This window comes from Fistularia commersonii, chromosome 8, assembly GCF_037954325.1.
Source record: "Fistularia commersonii isolate RoL2024-O1a breed Wild chromosome 8, RoL_Fcom_v1.0, whole genome shotgun sequence".
NCBI lineage: Eukaryota > Metazoa > Chordata > Actinopteri > Syngnathiformes > Fistulariidae > Fistularia > Fistularia commersonii.
Window position 1 is genome coordinate 8113456 of NC_141291.1, and position 19529 is coordinate 8132984.

Sequence of the window (19529 nt, forward strand, 5' to 3'; positions counted from 1 at the left end):
CGACCGCAGGGCTGTGTCTTATCTGAGCCGACGACCTTTAAACCACAGTTCCTAAGGGCTAACAGGAAATAAGAAACAGATTTATAGATCTTTTTTTTTTTTTTATATCCAGTGGATGAAAACCAACCTAGTATTTCAAAGAGGAACCCCCAGTTATCTGGATTATTGAAGCTCCACCGTGCCATATCAGTCCATCAGAGCATCCGCAAGTTTCAACCAGTCACTTTTATATTAAAAATCCTTTTATGAATGTTTTCAGTGCACTATAGGACATCCTCAAAGAGGGAAAAAAGGGGCGCGTTGAAAGGAAAAATCAAAGCCATCGGAGAATCTCTTTTTATTCGAATCCTATTATTCATTTTAATTATCGTGCAGAACAAAAATCAATTTGAAGGTAACATAAAGGTGGTTAGCATCAATAGCTGCTGTCCGTGGACCACGTGCACTGTTCTCCAACGTGCACTCGGTGATAATTAAAGAGTTTAGCTGTTGTGTGATTGACAGGTGATTTTAATTTAAGAAAAAGAAAGAGCTCCACGTCTCTTCTCCTTTCCTCTCCATGTCCAGGTATTTCTATCATGGCAGCGCTTGGATTTCCGCTCGGCTGACTCACTCTCCGATGGTACTTAAGCACTTAACTCGTCTGTAAGTACAAGTTGTGAAAAACCCTAATTACCAAAAAAACAGTTTTCAAGTCACATCAACTTTCAGTGGTAAAACTCTGTTTCTATTTTCAAAGCTAATTTACTGCATTTGTTGACAAGAACGCAAGTGAGAGCAGAGGTTCCCCATTCACCAAGCTGCAAAAAGAGAATAAAGTTGTATAAAATTAAATTCATTTTCTTTCATTGGTCTTCGGAGAATTTTATTTTGGAAAAATTGCCACTTCTCCCTGTGCTTCGCTCTTGCACATAACTCAGACAAAGGGTTTTTCGGGAAATAAGTTAACTACCTTGCCCCGCTAAAATGTCTTACAATGCACTAATACCACATTGAAGTTCATTCATTAAAATGAATTGAAATGCTATCAATTTGTCCCAGCCCTCAGTTTTATTACGTGTTTTTACATAAGAAAATATACTTTATGAGTAATAAATGATGTAAATAATAAAAAAATAAAAAAACAATAAGTAATAGATAATGTTAATAATAAAAAATAAAAAACAATAATAATAATAATATGTTTTTACATAAGAAAATATACTTTATAAGTAATAAATAATGTAAATAATAATAAAAAAAAAACAATAATACATACTAAAAGAGAATTTAAAGAAATAAATTGTTTTTATTAAATTTTTTTACGTGAAGATCAGATGAAGACGATTGGAGGAGTTTTTCATTTGGCGCTTCTAAATTTAACTTACCGGCTCCACACTTAATCCAAATCCCCATAAATGTCTCCTGCTTTCTCACATACAACAACTTATCCATCTCTTCCAAATGACTCCACAACACTCACCATTTTACATGATTCTCTCTGGGCTACCTAGCAGTGGCGGCGTGTCCCGATGTCTGAAAACGCCAGTTCACAGGCCACGTTGGTGTCAAAAGTGTATCCTGCTCGCAAAAATAAAGCGAAAAAAAATCCATTGAACGACGGCTCAGATCTGAAAACACCCAAGTTTGGGCACTCAGATGTCAAGGTTCAACTGTCTTTCAAAGGGATCAGCATCAGCGGTGTTCATATTCGCCATTTATGCCGATGACACGGTTCTCATGGCAAAAGTTGAAGCAGAACTTCGGCCCGCTATGCATGAAGGTGACGAAGAAGGGGGAAGAGCGCGATTGAAAACCGCAGTTATCAGCGAGCCGAAAAATCAAAATCCCAAATCGGCACGGGTGCCAGGTGAATCCAGGTGAGCGCAGTTTGTGATGCTTCAACGCCATTCCGCCGAGCCATGCATCACATCTGCGTTTAGAAATTTCGGCAGCCGCCTCTTATTCTCCAAGGCAACGCCGCATCCTTCTTTCAAGGCACCCACTCGAGCACAAAAAAAAAAAAGAAATATAAAAAAAAACACAGCAATATCGAAAGCTTTGAACATATGATATAAATAAGCAGACTATATTTAGAGGCCTTCTTCCCAACACCATCCTTTCAGGAGAATTACTTGCGGAAGTCAAAGGTACCCTTTGACAGAAGTACAAGGTGGAGTGTTGGGTTTGAGGGGCGGAAGGTGTCACGCATTTCTTTGTGCACAGAGAACATCAGCGCTCCTCTGCCGGTTATCGCCGAGGAGGCACTCGGGATCAGATGAAGCCCTTCTTAATATGCGTCGTGAATAATGCGCTGCTGATACTTTGTGATCACACACAGGAGTGTGTGTGTCAGCCTCTCCCTCGATGTGTATTTTCCAGCCGAGAAGTCATTTCATCTGTTTATCTAGCGAAAAACTAAGTTCAGGATGTGTTTCTTGCGTTTGGAATTATACCAGGTCTCAATGTCTGCCTGCAATATGAACAGCGTTCGGTTCAGAGATGGCCTTTGCGCTCGTTGTGTGTGCGTTCCTTGACCGCAATAGCACACCGCAGGCTTTTTTCTCTCGGTCAACAACACAATGATACGCGCAGTGAGACAGTGAGCGGTGCTATTTCCATTACATGGTGCTGAAAAGTAGAATTCAGACGTGTTTCTTCTTTGCCATAGTCTCACAGATCATTCCAAGTCAGAGGGAGCAACCAGGCCTCGGGTGGCGTCGGTCGCGCATATATACATACGCATATACATACATATATATAAAACGGGGCGCCCAATACATCAATCATGATCTACCGGTCGATTGCACAGGTAGTGTGGATAGATTGCATGGTACTGAAAAAATAGATGTCAACCTTTCACCGTCCCCACTTAGAAATTTGTCACTTAATTGACATACAGCCAGACAGGACTGCCATTCTGACATCTGACCTTTTCGGACAAATGGATCACCGCAAATGCGCATACAACGGAGCTAAATGGGTGGGTACAGGAAGCACTGTGAGAGTCCCCTTCTTTGTATCTTTGCGACTGAAGGGCAGCGCCTTCAACAGCATCCAACCCACCCTCCTCAAGGACAAGCTGCTGGGTGTGCAACTTCATCCTGACATCAGTGCCTGGATCCTGGACTACCTCACAGGGCGGTCGCGGTATGTCAGGGTGGCCGTGTTTCCGAGGCAGTGGCATGCAGCACAGGAGTGCACCAAGGTACTGTCCTGGAGGAGTACAGAGGTCTGATCACAAGCTTCGTTGAGTGGAGCAACCAGAACCACCTCCTACTCAACACCTCCATGACTAAGGAGGTGGTTGCGGACTTCTGGAAGAATCGGAGGAGACACGTACCAATCACCATCCAGGGTGGAGATAGTGGACTCCTACAAGTGCCTTGGGGGTCACATCAACAACAAACTGGACTGGTCACACAAAACTGATGCACTTTACAGGAAGGGTCAAAGCAGGCTGTTCTTCCTGAGGAGACAGAGATCGTTTGGGGTCTGTAGCGGGCTCCTCAAGACCTTCTACCAGTCTGCGGTAGCCAGTGCACTCTTCTTTGGTATAGTGTGCTGGTGGGGCGGTGCCAGGACTGGTGAGGTCAATAGACTCATTACATTATATTACAGACATTTGGCAGACGCTTTATCCAAAGCGACTTGCAAAAAGTGCAATTCAGTCACCGAAGATCCAAAGCACCAGTAGTCGGAAGTCAGAAGTGTCCACTCTACCAAATAACCATCTCAAAACCATATACATACATACATTCATTTCTTGTTTTTTTTTTTTTTTGTTTTTGTAAGTGCAATTAGTGGGGTAGTGCTTGGTGAAGAGGTAGGTTTTCAGCTCACGGCAGAAGATGGGTTAGCGACCCCGCTGTTCTGACCTTTTTCGAGAGTTCGTTCCACCACTGAGGAGTAAGACCACCAACACCCGAGACCTATTCGATCGGCAGCCTGGGGCTCTGAGTGATGGGATGGACAGTCGCAGGGGTGGACAGTCAAAGAGAGGTGGCAGATCGGAGGGGACGGGTAGGGACATGTGGCTTGACCATATCCCGGAGATAAGGTAGACTCAACAAACTAGAGGAAAGCCCGCTCGCTGGTGGAACTGAGCCTGGACCATCTTCGATCGGTGGCAGTGTGGAGGGTGAAGGACAAAGTTGGAACTATTCTGGACAATCCTTCCCACCCCCTGCACAACAAACTGTGGCTGATGGGCAGCTCTTTCAGCCAACACTTCATCCCACCACAGAACTGAATACTTTAGATGCTCACAGCCATCAGACTGCAACAGCAGTCTGGACGGCACCCAACTCTGACCGACCTGAGGTGCATCTGTGCTGCTACCACAACCTCACTATCTTACCCCATTCACTACCTCCCACATTTACATGTCATGCCCTAACCCTGCTGTCTTTTTTATCCTTGTTGGTCCCAGCCCGCAAGCAGCTATTTTTTGTTTATTTATTTTATTCTTGTCATATCTATTGTCACTCTATATATATATTGTTGTTCAGTTTTGGTTGTCTACTTTTCACCCTTACTGTTCCATTCTGTTGTCCAGTCTTATCCCTGATGTTGTTGCGGTTGTTGTTCTCCCTGCTGTCTATTTATTTGTGGATGTCTTTGCTATCTTCTGTCTCTCTATTTATATTTATTTTTGACATTTTAACTGTTACGCTGTTGTGACACAAGAATTTCCCCTATGGAGATCAATAAAGTTTATCTTATCTTATCTTATCTTATCTTATGTGCTGCAAAACTGTAGCGAGCTAGCGAGTTACCTAGTGATCCACCGATTTATTTCTTCTAAACCTAAGAAAGGGTACTAAAATGAAAGATATAAATGATATGAATGAAATGAATAATATAATCCAATTAATATATATTAATGTGTGCATGTGTGTGTATACATTTTTACACAAAGACATAAATATGTTTTTACATGTATATAAGTTTTTTGTATATAAAAATTTGTATATAAATTCATATAAATGTATATAAATTTTTGTGTAGATATTTTTGTATAAGCTGATCGCACTCTGTTTGGTTTGGTTTTGGTACTGCGTGAATGTACCTGGTTGCTATGACAACCTCATTCCCCTCTGGAGTTAATGAAGTCTGTCTTTCATCCATCCATCCATTTTCTCTCTCTTTCTCTTTTCTCAAATTAAGTCCATCAAATATATTTGTCCAGTGTTGGCAGTTGTTAGGGAGATTTTCGACCGTGTTGACAAACCTGACATAATGAAAAAGCGCACACATTTGATCAAGATTTCCTCAGACTTGCATCACCTCACTGCCCAGAGAGGCTCCGGGCAGTGAGTCTATGGACCGACAATCACTCACACCAGCCCAGCCCAGGACGGACGAGAGATACTTGAATAATCTCCAAAACAGTGCGCAATGCTCCCGAATCGGCCGGCAGTTTAAACAGTTTGCATAAGAGTTGTGGATGTATGCTCGGAGAGCCGCACCACGCATGGAAATGAAGGAGTAGGTGAGCGCCGCTCCGGATATTTGGAGTGGAAATTGGGCTGTCGGGTCCGCTTTGGTGGCTCGTGTAATATGCAGCGCTTTAAAACGTTATGGCTGTGTCGGTCAGATATGTTACTCATGGCTGCACAGTTATTAGGGCAATTACCACGGCGATGAGCAGATCCGAACAGACAGGGTCCACGTAATTGAAAATGCCACGGCCGCGACGTGATCTGAAAGGATCGGTTTATATATAATTATCGATGATTAAATCTACGACCCTGTGAGCTTGTGCTTAATTGTGGTCGTTTAAAGCAAACGTAAATGTTATTTAACGGTTGCGCGGACGCAGAGTGGGCCGCCGACCTGTCTGCACAGAATCCACAGTGAGGGACAACATCTGGATTTCACCCAAAGCCAGAAATGGATGGAGAGAAGAATGGCACCAATGGTAAAGACCCCTCTTGACCAACCTAGAGGTCCCAGTCCCACGTCATATGGACTATACTCCACTACACACACACACACACACACACACAACTGTAGAAGATAGCTACTGTCTATTTATTTATGCATGACCAAATGCCCATTTCAGCTGTATTTTTATAGGCCATAGCTCACGCCGCCTAACGTTCCTTCCTCTTTCTTTCCTTATTGCTGTTTGCAGGACTTGAGGACCTGTATGTTTCCAGCTGTAAAGTCAAAGTCAATTTCTCTGCATGTACTGGATACACAGAAGAATGGTGAAGACGTTTCTCACAATCCCACGGTGACACGAAATCAACATAATAACAATAATAATAAAGTGCAAATTAGCAGTAATGTGCACTGTAAAGTATATCAGTCCCATATATCAATGCACGTATCCATCTGTATATGTTCACAGCGTCCAAACTGTAAATTATTGATATAATACACCATTCGAACAACAAACACTGTATCGCTGGCCAAGAAAGCGCACCAGCGTCTCCACTTCATCTGCAAGCTGAAGAGAGCCAGAGCCCCCCCCCCCAACACACACACACACACACATTCAAAGCTCTGCCCCCCCATCCAGACATACACACACATCGGACTGTCATCAGGAAACAACCATCAGAACTTTTTCATGAACTCACTTACACATTCACTTAGCTGCAAAAAATGCACTGTAAAATCTATTGATGCAACTGCTATCACCTTTCTTTGTTTTTTTTTAACTGCACCTTAGTCCTACTAAACAAATCAAAAGAAAATTGTACCTGAACCATAACTACCTCAGCATAACTCTGTGTTTTCTGTGACAAATTATTTATAATTTTTTGTACTTTTGCAATGTGGGTCTTAAAGAAATGCTTTATCAATGTTAACACTTCCAATGTGGGTCTTAAAGAAATGCTTTATCAATGTTGTGTTAGTGTGAAAGTGTGGCAGAATAGACAATAAAGTTGACTTTTTTTTTTCAATGAAAAAAAAGTTTGTGTTTTGCAAAGGAAGCACGTTCCACAATTTCTATGTAACATCAAGGAAGTGAAGGGACGGCAGCTTCAGTGGCGAGGAGGTGCATCTTGAAAAAAAAAAAAAAGAGGGAAGTCATTATTTCTATGTCTGCAGTTGCAGGTGAAGGGTTGCGGGCTTCCTGCCATTGGTTCGCTCCCCGTCTGGATGGCGTGTCCCAGCGTGTAAACAGCTATATTACTTGACATTTCCCAGCCATTGATTAGCATCACTGGCTCAACCTTTCGGAGCCTGAAGCCCCAGGGGGGGCGGGAGCAGAGGCCACTCCGCCAAAAGCGGCAGACACGCATGGAAAATGTAATGTCGGGGCCAAGAGACGATTGGGCGCCGATCAATAGGGGACACAGAATTCATTTCCCAAATTGATGTGTCGTGTGTTGGAAAGTCCAAAGCTCACGCCGCCTAACGTTCCTTCCTCTTTCTTTCCTTATTGCTGTTTGCAGGACTTGAGGCTTGATCTAATGCAACAACTCAGCAGGCATCCAACACTGTTTTTTTTTGAATGTTAAAGCTATTGTTGCATCATTTCAGTTATTCACATGTAGCTTTTCATGCTACCGGTATTGTCAGTAAGAGATAGTTTGTGCCGTTCCCTCCCAAGCCTCAAATCCTCGCTTTCTCTTTCTCATGCCACCCAACCGAGGTGGGTGGGTCGAGGCAGAATGCTGTAGATCACGAGCGACCACGCCTTTCCAAATAACCATGTAAAAATGATCTATTTGCACTATAAATGCTGTATGTATATTTATCAACTGAATATGCTTGAAACTGAATATATCTGTGCACCTTGCTTAGCTGCAGAGCCCTCATGGCGTACTACAATAGAGAAGATTTTTGGTCATTGGCTCTCTCTGATGGCTTGCACTCCAAGGAGTGAGCCAGAGCTGCACAGTAAAGACAGCAGCTGCTGGTAGCCGGTCTCCAACTTTTGAAATCAGCTCCGAAATAACCGCTGTCCATACAACTGCGATTTTAGTTCCTTCACTTTCCTCCTTTTCAGCTTGCTTTCCAGAGAGGAAATTTCGCATCGTAGCTTTTATGAACGGTCCGAAAATGCCGCCCTACGGTTCCCTCCTTCGGAACAGTAATGGTGGGTTGACAGATCGAGCAAATGCACTCTCGAATGCGACCATATGAAAAAAAAGCTTCCATTGTGCATGGAAGTGTTAAGTTTTCAATTTCTATCTTGACACATTGTTCATCCTTTCTTTAGAGAAAATCGTTTGAAAAGCTAACTTGCTGGTTAGCTCGCCAGAACATGCGGTTGCTTGGCTGCACAAGCGTGGTAACACGTTTCTCGGAAAAAAGACGAGATCTCAAACGGGCTGCCCTGCATTTCAGCCAACTGGGAAGACAGATGACAGACGTTGATTGATTTACGATCAACGTTTTGGCCACCTCTGGTGTAGATCATCTTAAAGAGCGCCGTCCTGACATGCTCTACAAGGAAGGTGTCATCGGATGACTGGGTTGTGATCTTCCGGCAACAAGATAAAATCCAACCGGACTCTCAGGAGTGGAAGCTCATTGTAAGATGAGCCATATTAACCATATTACTTAAACTGCCCGGACCTGCAGATTTGCGCTGCACAACATTCAGAAAATCAAACCCTACCTGACCCGGCACAGCTATTGGCTCAGGCCATGGTCATCTCCCGCCTGGACTACTGCAATTCCCTCCTAGCTGGACTACCTGCTTGTGCAATAAAACCACTGCACATGGTACAGAATGCTGCAGCACGGTTGGTATTCACTCAACCCAAAAGGGCTCATGTTACACCTCTGTTCATCCAGTTGCACTGGCTACCACTGGCTGCCAGGATCAAGCACCATGCCCTGACCCTGGCATTCAAAACCACCTCAGAAACAGGTCCGGCATATCTGACCAAAATGATAAGACCTTATGTTCCCGGCAGAGAGCTGCGTTCCTCTAATTCAAACCTATTAGCAGTACCTTTTGCTCGCTCTAAGCAATCTCAGGCAAAACTGTTCTCAGTTCTACTACCTCAGTGGTGGAACAAACTCCCAGAAGCAACAAGACTGGCATCATCTCTCTCAACCTTCAAGAAACAGGTAAAAACGTTTCTCTTTCAGGACGTTTTACTGCGCTGATGCCCCAGATCAGGTTGGCAGCAAGTTAGGCTATGCAGTGTGTGTGTCTCTGTCCAAAAAAAAAAAAAAAAACCCTCACTAACCCAAGCTTACTGTTCTGTATATTTCCTGTGCATCGTGTATTTGCAAGTGTATTTGCAGTCCCTATGTACTCTATTGTAAGTCGCTTTGGATAAAAGCGTCTGCCAAATGCAATGTAATATAATGTAATGTAAAAAAGATGGCGGCTCCGGGGGTCAGTTAACGTTTTCTCTGAACTCGGTGAGAAGTTTCGCTCGGATGCTCGGGCGAAGCGACGTCCAACACGCTGATGTACAGTTTGGAGCCATTAATAGCCGCAGAGACATTCTTTCAACTTCTCCTTTATCTAGTCTGCGGTAAATCTTTCCATTTTGCACATCTCTGCCCGGCTCGCTGCGTCTGTTCAGCTCTATCTTCTTCCCGGCGCCTCACAGCAGGAGCTGCGGCGTCTCGGGGCTCTCAGCTATCTGCCGACATTCCCGTCAAGTGAATATTTTATCTCCCGTCCTTTCAAGTATCGTTTCTTAAACGGGGAGGAGCGCTCGTGTCCCGGAGAGGTTTTCTACCCGTGCGGCTCATTGTGAAACATCCCCTGTTTTGAACGAGGCGACAATCTGTTTCGCATTTTCACGGAAGGACGGGGGGGGGATCGGCGGGTACGGATCCGGATTTGGAATTTGTGCCGATGCGACGGGTCGTGGAAAAGTCACGATGGCAAACGGAAGTCACCTCATACGGATTCTCACACGACGAGCTTGAATGTAATTTTCTATATTTTTTCTACTCCCCTCCCTCTGCAGACTCGCACTGGAAATCTCCTAAAACCGGATATAAGCGGCCTAAATTCAGGATAACGGAATTTCAGTGGAACCTTGACTTGCAAGTTTAATTCGCCCAGTGACCGAGCTCCTGACTCAATTTGCTCGTAAATCAAATTAAATTTCCCCATTAAAATGAACTGAAATGCTATGAAATTTGTTCCAGCCACAAAAGACCACGGCATTTTTTTCTATGTGTTTTTAAATAAGAAAAATGTATTTTATAAAAAAACAAATCACGCATTAAAAATAATAATACACATAATTATACGAACTGGGGATCAATAAAGTATTGACTTAAAAGAGAATGTAAATAAAAGTGTATTTACCTTTAAGATCAGATGAAGATGGCGGTGGAGGAGGTTGTGGTAGTTTTCCATTTGGTTCTCTATCCTTAACTTACCAGCTTCACACTTAGTACTACAATGTGCTGCTTAATGTAACGTGTACGCTTTGCTACACTTTATGTCTAAACTGCATTTTTGGACGGGATGAAGCAGCTCCTCTTTTTAAAACCATCAAACCGTCGCCGACCAGCTTTGAACGACTCCTCCGACGCTTCCGTTCCCACTAATCCCGTAAATGTCTCTTGCCTTCTCACAGACAATGCTCTCCGTCGTTATATCTCACCAACAACAACAACTTCTCCATCTCTTCATCTGCAAGTCCACAGCACGCAGATCTGGGCTCGGAAGGCACTCGGAAGTCAAGGTTCAACTGAATTTTCATTTGAGCCTCCCCACGCCGCCCGCTGTCCATTTCTTCTACAGCCAATACACAGCGGAGGGCCAGAAGATGGGGGAGGGGGGTACCTGTCGCAGAAGTTGAAGTAAATACGTGTTTATTCAGGGATGTATTATTCATCGCTCACATTCTGTGTGGAAGACGGAAAGCGTGGTAAATGCTTTGGTCCATGAATTAATTCCACTTGACGCCATGAGTGTGTGTGTATGTGTGTGTGTGCAGCTAAGTGCACGGTCATGTTGGCTCTCGCCCCAAATAGATGGTGATTGACACACGTCTGCAGCGCGGGTGGGTAAACCAGGGATGCTTCCAGCATCCACTCGGTCGGTGTTTGTCAGGGAAAAAAAACCCAACTGGATTCTCTGAAAAGTCAAGATCAGAAGGTTCAACCGCCGCTCCTTCAGCTCACAGTCAGGCTCAGCGTTTATAAATCGGTTCAGGGATGAATCTCTGATTTCATTCATCGATTCATTGACGATACGGATTATCCTGCTCTTATGGGTGCTGAAGCTGTCATTGGGCGAGAGGCGGCATTCACCCTGTGCCGCAAAGAGAGGAAAACTACTATTCACCCTCTCATTTGCACGTTATATAGACATACAACCGTTCGGTCATTCATTCACATGACATATAGACATGCAACCATTCACACGTCAAATGAAGATATTCGCTTTCATTCATGCATCAAAGAAACATTCCCTCTTTCATTTATGCATCACAGAGACGTTCACTCTTTCATTCATGCATGATAGAGATATGCAACCCGTCACTCTCTCATTCACATGTCCCACAGACATCCATCCATTCACCCCCCCATTACAAATATGGACAATTTAGGATCTTCAATGAACCTCCTGCATGTGTTAAGACAGTGGGAGGAACCCTGAGGAACCCCACACACACAAACACGGGGAGAACGCGAAGACTCTACATGGAAAGGCCCCCTGTGGGAATCCAACCGGGGACCTTCTGGAAACGCTAAACGCCGCGCCGCCCTGTCAAATTTCATTGAAATGACACACACAACAGCAGCTGCCTGAATTAACTCTCAGTTGAGCTGATCTACATGATGACAGAATCCATCCATCAGCGACGTGGGCATCAGATCGTGCCGCTCGGCTCGACACAAATCCAATCTCGGGGCACTTCTGTGACTGCGAAGCCGTCTAGCGGGGCGTCCGGCGTACCTCGATATTCCCCGGATACGGGGCAGAACTGCGCCGGCAAGCCATGACAGACGGGCGCAGAGAAACCAGGTTGTCACTTTTCTACCACAGACAGTGCGTGGAAATAGTGATGAAGCCCATGACTCACTCTTGGCTATCGCTCACAAAATAAGGATGGGATTGAAGACTGGAAGAATAAAGAGGCAGAAATCCAGGCGGGGCGCCTTCACGAGGATGTCATTGGATGTTATTATTATTATAATTATTATTATTATCATCATTTATTCTTTCGTTATACCGCTAGAAATGTGTAAACATTCACCCTCTCATCCACATATCATAAACCCAAATACACTCACTCTCATGGAAGTTAAGAACCCCAAATGAACCTCCTACATGATTTTGGACAATGGGATAATATTACATAATTTCCATTATTGTTATCATTATTTGTTTTTATTGATATAAAGCATTTAGAGTAGTCAAAGTGCATGAGAAAATTTTCAGTGTTGCTGATAAACAATTCTGCAAAATCCTCCAAAATGTCTAACTTTAAACATTAAATGCCTGAATTTATTAAAAAATAAAATGTGCGTCTGCATTATGAATGTGTAACAATGAATAAAATATAACTAAAGTTAGACGGCTGAATATATTGACTTGCTTGAGAATATTCTTTTTTTTTTTTTTTTTTTTTTTTTTTAAATGGCAATGAATTAAAATTCAGTTTGCATTCATGTTGTTGCTTTATGGCTACCTTCCATTCCCAGACTAATCATTCAGTCGGGGACAGATGAATAGGGAGTCGCAGGACATTTCCTTAGATTGTGACTTCCTGCAGAGTTGCCTCTCCTAAAAAAAAAAAAAAAAAACCCGGAACGGCAGCATAAAACTCAGGATTAAATATATACACTATTCATTCCCGGGTGGAGCAGCACTCCGGGCACTTTGGGGGTTCGATAAAAGTGTTCACAGGCTCTAAAAATATGCCTCCGGATAAACCAGAACGGGAGGAGACGTCCTAACTCTCCCCTCACATCCCAAAGTGTCAGCACATTCGCAGCCCCGACTCTATCGGCGTACGTTATTGCCATAAAAGCAGGCGGCGATCGGCGATAGCTCATCATTACGCCCCGTGAATGATTTCACAGCTCATGGATTCATCTGGTCCGGTGAGCAGAGCCGCCGTGTCGCGGCAGAGCCAATAAAATTCCTGCTGAGGCGCACAATCTGACATTTGTGTGCCAGGGAGAATGGATCGCTGAGTGGCACAACGGGTGATATCATGTGTGTGTGTTTCTCAGGATGTGTGTGAGAGTGTGTGTGGGTGAGAGACGGCGGGGGAAGAGACAGCGTGTTAACTGTGTCATGACACGAGTGTTCCCAAGGAGTCATTATTCACATTACCAACTAACATGGTGGCGCTGCGATCCTCTGTGTGTGTGTGTGTGTGTGTGTGTGTGAGTGTCATCTCCATGCTGATCTCCACAAAGCATCAGAAAACGGATACTAGCCAGGGGCCCCTGGGTTTATATTTCTGCTAAAAGCTGGGAAGTTTACCGAGGTGAACATTTCCTCCATCACCGCCGTCCTTAGCGTTCGCCGTGGAGATCCAGACCAAAGCTTCCTTGGCGGCTGAACGTGGAGGTGGAGCTTCCCAGCTCTTATCTCCACGCCGTCAGTCTACAATGTACACATCAACACTTTTCATCAAATCCCATGTGGTTGGGAAATTGTTAGTAGTACAACCTAGTTTACCTGGTTGGTTAGAGCTTCCACCGCAGAAGGTCCCAGGTTGGATTCCCCCTTTCCGTGTGGAGCCTCCATGTTCTTCCCGTGTTTGCGTGGGCTTCCTAAGGGTTCTCCAGGTTCCTCCCGCAGTCCAAACACATGAAGAAGGTTCAGAGAAGAATGGCTCTTGACAACATTATCAGTGGGAGCAACATTTGCAATGATGACTAAGGTGACCCAACAGGTGACTGGACAGTTGTCACAATTTACATTTGTCAAGTCAAACTGACAAAGCAATACAACTTGTAACTGATAGGTGGTGAGATATAGACAAATATGTTCCCTCTAGCTACCTAAGCTACAAGGAAGGCACAGCAGAACCTCGGCTCACAAATTGAATACATTCTTTTAATCAAACCAAACTATTCTCGAACCAAATCGGTGTTTCACATGAAATCAGTGAAAGCCCCACTGATCCCTTCGCCAGCCCCAAAAACATCCTGCACTCTTTTTATGGGTTATTTGTGGCACAAACACAGACAGGAATTAAAGATGACCTTAATTATTGCTGTGTCTCTGGTGTTCTTTGTCTTCTCGCTCGCTCCAGCTAGCCGTTTGTCATAAACTAACAATAACTTTTCTACTCCTAAGACTTGAGACCAGCATATTGGCCCCTTTAGCCGCATCAGTCGTCTGTAACGCGTCTTTGTCCTTCAAGATCGCACAGATGGTTGACTTAGCTGTGTCGTAGTGCTTGGCAGGATCTGTAACACCAACGCCACTCTCACATTTAGCTGTTATTCCCTTTTTCAGATCGATTGTAACTCTTAATACCACTAGCATTTTTAACCTTTTTGGGATCCTTAATGAGGCTAGCTTACTGAAAAAGCGTTATAACAGGAGACCATAATGATGACTGCTGTAAACAACATGGCATATCACGCACGTCTATTGCTACGCTACAATTCAGCTCAGTTCAAAACCTGATCGAAGACTCTGTTCGTAGGCCAATCGATCGTGTTTACGGGCGCTGATAAGCCCAGGTGTCACTGTCCATCTAAGACTGTTCACGAGTGAAAAGATCTGCATAGACCACAGTGTGTTGACCATTCATTCATAGGGAAATGTCAGTTTACCCTCAGAAGCCTATATCTCAGAAGCCTGTTTGACTGTTGCCAGGAACCTTTGGGAACGCATTGAAATGCACATGAGAGTCTCCGAGAGAACCCCAAAAAGGGTGATTTTAAAAATTCCCTCCTTTTCTGTGCTTCGGTGGTACATCGCTGAGATGGCCCTCAGGAACCAACCACCCCTGTTGGAGACCCTATGTTGTCCAGAGGGTTGCATGTCCCTGTATGAGGCCGGGTGATTGGTCCAGGTGATTGGACCCCACCTCGAGCCCGATGACAGCTCGTGCACTGATGGCGTCACGTGCACGCCGATCCGTGACCAACGTTAACTTCACACATTCATTCTAAAGTCTGACAGCAAGAAAGGGGGAGCTGAAGCGAAAGTGAGATGGATAATCACAATGGTGCACACACATGTGTGTGTGTGTCCGGGTAATGTGCGTGATATATGAGAATGAAATATGTCGCGCACACAGCCTTCCAGCAGGGAAACAGTGAATAAATCCTATTTATCAGTAATGCGTTTAGAAATGAATGTAAACTCCTGCTGTGCACTCTCTTACATGAGACTTTGTGCCATTGTAGTGATAAGTCGTCGATAAGAGTCCCGCAGATGTTAAGCACAGTGTGGAACGTGTTGCGTCATGGAGGAGAGTCGTGGACGCTGTTTTCCCATCTTCACTGTGGACATTTGGCAAGAACAATACAGTTCACACTGACTGAATAATGAGATGTACATACACACACATATATATGTTACATATAATCCTCTGTCATGAGCCCACAAAACAAAATGATTCAAAATTAATGGGTTTTAACTGTGATTCATCCAGATGAATCCACAGCTGCCTTCTGATAATACATTCATTCATTCATCATCTATAATGCTAATCCTGGACTCAGGGTTTCAGGGTTGGGGAGAGGCGGGTTCATCCTGGACCAGATGATCATAGAGCCGCATATAGAGACATACATGCTTGTTGAACTCTCTCTCCTCATTTTTTCATATTTCACCCCCTTGCCCCCCCGCCTGACTGATAATATATTGATTTTAAATAAAAAAAATTTTTGCACGACTGCTACTTTGCACTGTCACAGAGAAAACCATCATGCTGCTATTGCACCATAAACCATTATGGTACTACCTACTGACCTTTCCACTAAACTGTACCAAAAAAAACCTCTCATGCCATCAAATATAATTTCGTATCTTATACAGTTTGCATTTTATACTTCACACCTCATAGTTTAATGTTTACTGTTTAATGCAACAGTGCACTTTAATTTGCACTCTATTATTATTATGATTTTGTTAATTTCATGTCACCGTGGGATTGTGAGAAACGTCCCCTTCATTCCTCTGTGTCCAGTACATGCAAAGAAATTGACAATAAAAGTGACTTTGACAACCATTCACTCATTCACAGGGAGGGGAATTTAGGGTCTCCATTTAAGCTACCGCAGAAACGCCTCCAGTCAAGAGTCTAGCCAGAGACTGTCTTACTGGAAAGCAGCTAACTACATATATATATATATATATATATCGGTGACATGGAGTGAGGTTCATGCTTGGTGAGGCACTCTCTCAAGTGCCTCATGATCGCTCAGCACAAGAAACTAGTACCACACATATAGTTGTTACTATATACACAAAAAAACACAGTACATTAGAAATATAGTTCATATAGCAAAAGATTTTAAACATTTTAACAACGTCACACAGAGTATTATTATTATAGCAATATGGTCAGGGAGTGCCGGCAGTCAACCGTCATTGCATAATCTACGTTGAGGCTCAACAGTCGGCTGCCTCACAGCACGTCTCTTCTCAGTATCTGAACCGTAAATGCGAAGTTCCGATCTAAAACTGGTGAAAATTTAAGTTCAATGAAATTATCTTCACAGTATAAATAACTGATAAATATAATAATTTCATTCTTTTGTTAATTTAACAAAAGGTTTTTTTTTTTCTTTCCACGATTGGCAAGTTACATTTCTTAACCGAGTGGTTTTTATGACTTAATTGAATGTTTTTCTTTAACTTTATACAGAATTCTGGATGTATGTCTGAGCCAATCGGAAGCTACCTCCTTTACATTTTAGATGTTTGTTTTATCTCATGTCTTACAAGAGTATCTGACTTCTGTTTCTCTGTCCGTCTGTTGACGCTGTCAGGAGACAGTGATTGAAACAAAGTGCTCCGGCAAAGATCTCCCCGCTCCCCGCCCTCACCTGCTGACAAATGCAGGCTGGAAGTGACTGTGGCGGGCTGCGATTTCGGCGGGACCCTTCGCATCGTGTTCACGCGAAAAAAAAATAAAAAAATCATCAAGTCCAGGTGCGCCGTCCCTCCATCTCCTCCACTAGAAAAAACAAAACAAAGATAATATCACAGTAATGTCTCAATCCTGATGTAGGAAAGGACAGAAAGGCCAAAAGAAGCTGCTGAAGACAAACCTCTTATGGGGGGAAAAGGCTGGGAGTCTGTCTTTGGTTGTCCTTGAAGAGCCTCCGCGTCGGGTCCTCCTGGGCGGGCTGGGCGCCGTGGGACTCGGGGAACATTTATTTGGATGGCTGACAGGTTCATCCGAGCTGCTTACGTCCCGCAGAGAGCTGGTGTCACCGCGCCGGCTGGCTGTGACATTGTGGGGCCGCTCCAGCGCTCACGGGGTTTTGAGGTGGAAATTACTGATGGAGAAAAGCCCCGCTTACCCACAGCTCACAGTCGCAAATGATAATAACGCTAACCTGAGACGCTCCACCCACTCTGACATCCACTCAGCCGATAAAGATCTCCGTTTTAGACGGATCGAACCAACCAGAGTGTGATGATCACCGCTAACAGAACTTCAGCTAGCTAGTGAGCTCTAGCTCAAGAGAAGAGCTAAATAAATACATCAAGTTGGATAAATAAATACAGTAGTTGGAAAGGTGGCTGATGCAGAAGTTCACACTTCCACCTCACAGCAAGAAGGTCCTGAGCTGGATTCCAACACCAGGTTTTTCGGTGTGGAGGCTCCATGTTCTCCCCGTGTCCTGATGGGGTCCTTCGGGTTCTTCCCACAGTCCAAACACATGCAGAAGGTTCAGTGGAGACCCTGAATTATCCAGACATGAGAGGCTGAACGGTTTTATCTCGTTGCGTTTTAGTCATGGAAAATACCTGGTTGACGGCAAAGCATCCGTTCAATAAGCAATAACTGTTGTTGGCCTCAGCCACGACACACAAGCATTACATTACATTACAGTACAGTCATTTGGCAGACGCGTTTTATCCAAAGCGACTTACAAAAATTGCAATTCAGTCACAATCCTGCCATACAACTAACTGTTCCCGCTCAATTCCAGGTAAAAAAAAAACAACAGAATTCCTTGCACCCCAAACCAAACCCACAAAATTCCCAGCAACCCCAGAATCACACAAAAAACAAGCAAAAAAACAAGCATCAACATAAACCCCAACTTTCCCCAAGGATCACTTCATTTTTCCCTAAGAGGCACTGGCAGGGCATATGGGAGAGCATAAGCATCCGAAATGAACGAGAATGAATGTGAAGGTGAATGGTGTGTCTATATGATGTTTGAGTGAAAGGCTGAATGGTCTTTACCTGTATGACATGTGAATGAGGGTTCAACATGTGAATGAGAGGATGAATGGTTGTATGATGTGGGAATGAGAGGACGAATGTTGTTTCTATGCAAAAACATGCGGGAGATTCATTGGAGACCCTGAATTGTCCAGATGTGGGAATGAGATGGTGTATGGTTGCATTTCTTTGTATAAGAGGGTGAATGGTTGCCCCTAAGACGTGGGAATGAGAGGGTGAATTGCTGTATGTCTGTATTGGACGTGAGGTCGAGACTGGATGGTTGTGCGTCTCTATACGAGGGGAGTGGATAGTAGTCTACCTATTTGAGTGAACTATTATGTCTCGATGTAATGTGAATGCAATAAGCAATATGAAGAATGAATGAACAAATGAGAGACTGAATGAATCCGTTTGTCTATTTCAGGAGTATTATTTTGCTGAATACTGAGGAAGCGCCACATGTTCGCCATCTCTGGCAGGTCACTTTCATCAGATGCTATCTGCACAAGCAGGAATGTGTCCAGACGGGGGAGGAAGAGTCACGCTGCCATTTTAAAAATTATATTGTATCGAATCAGAACAGGCACCTGTACCAGAATAGAAGATGAAAATCAGAACAGGCACCTGGTCCGGAATAAGGAATGAAATTACATTACAAGCAAAGGCTGATTCCGAAACCCCTGCAGTGTCTGGAGTGAGAAAGAGTGAACAATTAGTACCGGGTTGCTAACGACATCCTCCAGGGCTGTGAAAAATGCGCGTCGTCTTTTTGGATACATTTGTTTTTTGCCCATTATCTCGCATCATCAGAAAAAAGCCCATTCTATTTGGCTTAAAATCGATGTAAGCCCCCCCGAACCACCGCCGTTTGAAAGCTAACATCGGTTTACGACCCACTGCAAAACAACAACCTCAGCATCTCGGAGGCGACTTCCCCCCCTGGCAGGTACAAGGATTTAGAAAAAGAAAGCGAAACATCTCCTCGTGGCCCACAACATTTCAAACAGGAATTTCCCCGAGCCCCGAGGAACCTGTTGGAATCGCCTTTTACGGTCCCGCAGCTGTATGAATAGTTGTTTTCTATCCAACTAGTGCCAATAACAATTCATCTTAAAAGATTAATTTACACCCCTGGGCCTGTTGAAGCCAAATAACCGCTTACAATTATGTTTTCCTAATTATGATTATTCCTTGATTACATTAACGCGCCCCCGCCCCCGTACACAACATGGTCTCCAGGCTGTTGGAGCAGAGAGAGGTGACGGTGTC

The 19529-nt window shown here is 44.0% G+C and overlaps 1 long non-coding RNA gene across 1 annotated transcript; it reads right to left on the bottom strand.

The window, feature by feature from the left end:
* Positions 1-419: 419 nt before the first annotated feature.
* LOC147231798 (uncharacterized) lies at positions 420-13927 on the bottom strand. Its single transcript, XR_015106455.1, has 3 exons — positions 13568-13927; positions 13370-13492; positions 420-643 (listed from the first exon to the last, which is right to left on the bottom strand). It is a non-coding gene; the product is annotated as an uncharacterized LOC147231798 (long non-coding RNA).
* Between the last annotated feature and the right edge of the window lie 5602 nt (positions 13928-19529).